General features: G+C 40.1%; 1 non-coding gene across 1 annotated transcript; it reads left to right on the forward strand.

Moving 5' to 3' along the window:
• Nucleotides 1-644: 644 nt before the first annotated feature.
• LOC132365647 (U6 spliceosomal RNA) lies at nt 645-751 on the forward strand. Its single transcript, XR_009503170.1, has one exon. It is a non-coding gene; the product is annotated as a U6 spliceosomal RNA (small nuclear RNA).
• Nucleotides 752-6,401: the final 5,650 nt, after the last annotated feature.

A 6,401-nucleotide genomic window follows, 5' to 3' on the forward strand; every position in this document is an offset into this window, starting at 1 on the left:
ACTGAAAATGGATAGCAGTGCTGGTGGCTGCTGATCATTTTAAGGCTGGTCTAAAACCAAAGTAGCTACTCTTTGTCCCAGAAGCATTTTGATTTTAGAATGGGGAATTCTGCACATAGAACACTAGTTTGGAGGATTTTATCATTAAAGTTTTGAACAAAGAACAAATAATTTCTGCTTACTTGATCATAATCACTATTTCACAAACGGGGAAATGAAGGGTCAAGAGGTTACACGTGATTCTTACAGTCCCAAAGAAGTTCTGCTGGAGGATTAGTTCTGAAAACAATTACAATTGACGACAACCATTCATTTATTCAACCAATATTTAGTGAGCACCTCCTATGTTCCAGGAACTCTGGATCATCGGTGAATAAAACAAAGATCCCTGCCTTCATGGCTGTCAGGAATAATGTCCACATACTTTTGGTTAAGTGTATCTCCATTATTCACTCCATGCTTCACTGTTTTGGTTCTACTCTCCTGGAAGATAAAACCAACACACCTGAAACTAAAAGAAAACATCTACATGAGCATGTTTACAGGAATCGGAGTTAAACTGGGAGTGATAATGGCCTCCTAAGATTAATCAGGGAAAGCCAATGGGTTTAGTAAGCCTTGAGCTTGTTTTAAAGAAGAGATGAGTGCTCACTTCGGCAGCACATATACTAAAATTGGAACGATACAGAGAAGATTAGCATGGCCCCTGCGCAAGAATGACAGGCAAATTCGTGAAGCGTTCCATATTTTTGAGAAAAAAGACCTGTATGCAGAAAACTATAAGACACTGATGAAAGCAATTAAAGATGATACAAACAGATGGAGAGATATACCATGTTCTTGGATTGGAAGAATCAACATTGTGAAAATGACTATACTACCCAAAGCAATCTACAGATTCAAAGCAATCCCTATCAAACTACCAATGGCATTTTTCACAGAACTAGAACAAAATTTTTCACAATTTGTATGGAAACAGAAAAGACCCCGAATAGCCAAAGCAATCTTGAGAACGAAAAACAGAGCTGGAGGAATCAGGCTCCCGGACTTCAGACTACACTACAAAGCTACAGTCATCAAGACAGTATGATACTGGCACAAAAACAGAAATATAGATCAACAGAACAGGATAGAGAGCCCAGAGATAAACCCACGCACATATGGTCACCTTATTTTTGATAAAGGAGGCAAGAATATACAATGGAGAAAAGACAGTCTCTTCAATAAGTGGTGCTGGGAAAACTGGACAGCTACATGGAAAAGAATGAAATTAGAACACTCCCTAACACCATACACAAAAATAAACTCAAAATGCATTAAAGACCTAAATGTAAGGCCAGATAGTATAAAACTCTTAGAGGAAAACATAGGCAGAACACTCTATGACATAAATCACAGCAAGATCCTTTTTGACCCACCTCCTAGAGAAATGGAAATAAAAACAAAAATAAACACATAGGACCTAATGAAACTTAAAAGCTTTTGCAGAGCAAAGGAAACCATAAACAAGACGAAAAGACAACCCTCAGAATGGGAGAAAATATTTGCAAATGAAGCAACTGACAAAGGATTAATCTCCAAAATTTACAAGCAGCGCATGCAGCTCAATATCAAAAAAACAAACAACCCAATTCAAAAATGGGCAGAAGACCTAAATAGACATTACTCCAAAGAAGATATACAGATTGCCAACAAACACATGAAAGGATGCTCAACATCACTAATCATTGGAGAAATGCAAATCAAAACTACAATAGGTATCACCTCACACCAGTCAGAATGGCCATCATCAAAAAATCTAGAAACAGTAAATGCTGGAGAGGGTGTGGAGAAAAGGGAACCCTCTTGCACTGTTGATGGGAATGTAAACTGATACAGCCACTCTGGAGAACAGTATGGAGGTTCTTTAAAAAATTAAAAGTAGAACTATCATATGACCCAGCAATCCCACTACTGGGCATATACCCTGAGAAAACCATAATTCAAAAAGAGTCATGTAGGGCTTCCCTGGTGGTGCAGTGGTTGAGAGTCTGCCTGTCGGTGCGGGGGATACGGGTTCGAGCCCTGGTCTGGGAGGATCCCACATGCTGCGGAGCAACTGGGCCCGTGAGCCACAGTTACTGAGCCTGCGCGTCTGGAGCCTGTGCTCTGCAACAAGAGAGGCCGTGGTAATGAGAGGCTGCGCACCGCGATGAGGAGTGGCCCCCACTTGCCGCAACTGGAGAGAGCCCTCGCACAGAAACGAAGGCCCAACACAGCCATAATAAAATAAATTAAAAAAAAAAAAACGAATGAATGAAGAAAATATTAAAAAAAAAAAAAAAAAAGAGTCATGTACCACTATGTTCATTGCAGCTCTATTTACAATAGCCAGGACATGGAAGCAGCCTAAGTGTCCATCAACAGATGAATGGATAAAGAAGATGTGGCACATATATACAATGGAATATTACTCAGCCATAAAAAGAAATGAAATTGAGTTATTTGTAGTGAGGTGGATGGACCTAGAGTCTGTCATACAGAGTGAAGTAAGTCAGAAAGAGAAAAACAGATACCATATGCTAACACATATATATGGAATCTAAAAAAAAAAAAAAAAAAGTTCTGAAGAACCTAGGGGTAGGACAGGAATAAAGACACAGACATAGAGAATGGACCTGAGGACACGGGGAGTGGCAAGTGTAAGTTGGGACGAAGTGAGAGAGTGGTATGGACATATATACACTACCAAATGTAAAATAGATAGCTAGTGGGAAGCAGCCGCATGGCACAGGGAGATCAGCTCGGTGCTTTGTGTCCACCTAGAGGGGTGGGATAGAGAGGGTGGGAGGGAGACGCAAGAGGTAGGAGATATGGGGATATATGTATATGTATAGCTGATTCACTTTGTCATAAAGCAGAAACTAACACGCCATTGTAAATCAATTATACTCCAATAAAAATGTTAAAAAAAAAAAAAAGAAGAGATGATATTAAAATGTGAGGGAAAGAGAAAAAATTGTCCTGGGTGGGAAATGCAAGAGGAAGGGCACACAGATTAGAAAGAGCACATGATTCCAAGAGACAAAGGAAACTATTTACAGATAAGGCCAGAATTCAAAAACAATCATGTAACTCTCTTTACCCTACCCTTTTTCTTTATGGAAGATTTAGTAGAAACAATATGATATAATATAATGTAATATATTGACACATCATAGGATGCCATATATGGATAACTTTCAAGAAAGAAATGTGCTGTCCAAAAGAGCATCCATGGATGAAACCATAGATTAATGTCTAATCTCAACAAGTCAATAAGTTTTTGTGAAACTATAGAACCTTTTTTAAAAGAGTTAACAAATCTCTGTTGTCTTCCGGAATTAGAACTTGTATTTTGATTATTTATCTCAATTACTAATTAAGTTGAAAAAGATTTAATGTGCAATACAAATGTTCACGGTGTGAAGCATATTTGTTGTAAGGTCAACACAAAGGATGTTTTGATAAAATATATTTGGGAGTCATGTCACCAATAACTAGGGGGACACTTTTAAATTGGTGATCTGTAGAAGGTACCCATTGTGGTTTATTTCAGGTGGCCCACTGGCCCTAATGATTATAATCAAGGAAGCAGGTGTTTGAAAAAGTACTGTGATTTCCAGTGTTTCCAATATGCAAACACTTTTTAATACTAAAACGTATCCCCCCAAATGGTAGTCATTCTTTTATTATTCACTATGCAGACAATACTTGATGCTTGTGCACATTCCAGGGCACCCATGATTCTGAGGTGGAGATGGGGAACGCCACTTTTTTGATACTGGTCTCTCACCCATCCCACCCTTATGGTTATCACATCAGCACAGTGACATATTCAGCTTAAACCCTTCTGTATTTATTCTGCTCACTAGAAACACATGAGGAACTCAAAGTAATCTGACTTATAAATTTGACATTTCCCCCCCCAATTATATAAGCATCTGTTGAATAAAATAAAGGAGAATTTATTCTTGACCCGGGTTTTGGCCTTTTTAAATAACGTTAAACAGGAACTCAGATTGATTTATTCATTCTAAAAATATATACGAAGGACATTCGTGTTTCCTGTACATATGTATTTCCAACTGGTTTTACAAGGTTATCTCAGTTGTTTCTACAGATTTTTATCAAATTTTCAAAAAGGCTTCAATGCCATCCAACCAGACTCTCATTTGGTATTTCCAGTTACTTCCTAGAAGGCTGAGCAAACCATGGAATGCCTATTAATGATTAAAAGAGCATGAGTGTCTAATTCTGTAGCTCTGCCTCTCTCTCTAATATGTTCCATTGTGCTCATTCACTTCACTGTGAAAGGGAGCACCTAAAGCAGGAGAAGCCATATACATATATCCCCTCCCTTTTGGACTTCCTTCCCATTCAGGTCACCACAGTGCATTAAGAAAAGTTCCCTGTGCTATACAGTATGTTCTCATTAGTTATCTATTTTATACACAGTATCAATGGGATATATGTATATGTATGGCTGATTCATTTTGCTGTACAGTAGAAACTAACACAACATTGTAAAGCAACTATACCCCAGTAAAAATTAATTTAAGGAAATAGAAAACTCTAAGATTTGAAAATAAATAAATAAATAAAGCAGGAGACGGCAAGACTGTGGTCTGACTCCCAGGGCTAACTCCACTATTTATGCATACAATGTTCTCTTTCTCTCTCTCTCATCAACTTTTCAAATGGTACCATAGTGAATTGAATTTGAAGCTCTCTCCATCCCTGCTGCACACAGCCTCAGTGTACATCTCCACCTGGGTGGTGTGATGGAGGATGATTATTTCTACCTCTGGCCACATCATTGCTGGCTCTGTGCCTGAGAGGCAGAAGAAAATTCATCAAGGTGGGAAGAGGGATTTACCTGCCTAACCCTCCCTCCATAATTTGAAAACAGAAAATCTAATAGAAAAAATTAAAAGAAATAACACTACAAGTGATAACCCATCTTTCTAGTGTTTAATTCTCAAAGCAAAGTAAGCGACATTGCACTGAACCCCCAAATTATTTTCATGGCTTTAGCTTTGCAATTGTTGCAGGCAAGCAGCTCTCTTCACACCACTGAGCATTCCCCAGCCTCAGCTTTTGGGATCACGTAGTAGGTACCAGAGGACACATGAACAGGCAGGCAGGGTCATTTCCAGTGGAAACTGTTGCTGCATCCCCATAATTTCATTGCAGTAACCTCACCACCCCAGCTCATTACAAAACTGTGTCAGCTGACAGAAGTGTCACTCACTGAAGAGAGAAGGGGTATCAGGCAGTACCCCAAGCCAAGTAAAGAGGTTGTTCAAAACTTCTTCAAAATACAAGTGAAGGAGCATAATGGAGCACAATCTCCTTAAGAGGGGCAAGGAACCACAGTCCTGTGTCACAGATTTGGTTTAGCTGAGTGTTTGGAAGCCACTGCATTCATGGGAATGTTTAAGACAAGGCCCAGCCAAGTGCTCACTTTTATGTTAAGTTCCACTGTGAAAAATTTTTAATAATATTGTTTGTCCAAATCCCTTTTATGTTGGTGAAGAAAACTCACCATGACCAGGTTAGGATCTGTAGTGCCATTCAGGTATCCTTTTAGAAAGATCTGGACCCCTCCTTTCCACGTATGTAACTAAACCTGAATTTTGAGTGAAGCCCATCCCCGACCTTCCTCCTGCCCCAGGACATCCTTGAAAGAAGTGGCTACACCTCAGAAGAGGCTCCTTGGCAAAGCAGTAGCCTAGGGACCAACATTTCACTTTTCTTTCTTTCTTTTCAAGTTCCTCAAGAATAGGGAGGGCCATTCTTTGGGCCGCTGGAATTTTTACACCACTACTGATTGTCAAGGGACCTCAGTCTCCTTCTCCTTCTCCCACAAAACAGAACATCAGGTCACAGGCAGCTACTGTGACTGCCACAGGATTTGTCCCACTAAACAGAGTGAGGAAGGAGTTGCCACGGCCTCACACAGTTTCTGTACAATCTATGAGAGAGCCCACAGCCCTTGGGGGCAGAGAATGGAGGCAGGAGAAGAGATAAATCATCTTGCCCACTTTAGAGCCCCAACCAGGATGCCCAAGATCGTGCACCCTATTCCTAGCCCAGATTATCAGGCTGGGGAGTTTCTTTAGTTTTGCCTTAACCAAGACTTCCTACTTCTAAGAAAATATGGATGAAAAATATCAAAAGCACAACAGACTCTTACAAAACAACTGTCTTATGGCTAAGTGTAAATTAAATAAGAGAACATGTGGGGACTTCCCTGGTGGCGCAGTGGTTAAGAATCCACCTGCCAATGCAGGGGACAAGGGTTCAAGCCCTAGTTCGGGAAGATTCCACATGCCGCGGAGCAACTAAGCCCGGGCACCACAACTACTGAACCTGCGCTC

Source organism: Balaenoptera ricei, chromosome 4 (genome assembly GCF_028023285.1).
Source record: "Balaenoptera ricei isolate mBalRic1 chromosome 4, mBalRic1.hap2, whole genome shotgun sequence".
Classification (NCBI taxonomy): Eukaryota; Metazoa; Chordata; class Mammalia; order Artiodactyla; family Balaenopteridae; genus Balaenoptera; species Balaenoptera ricei.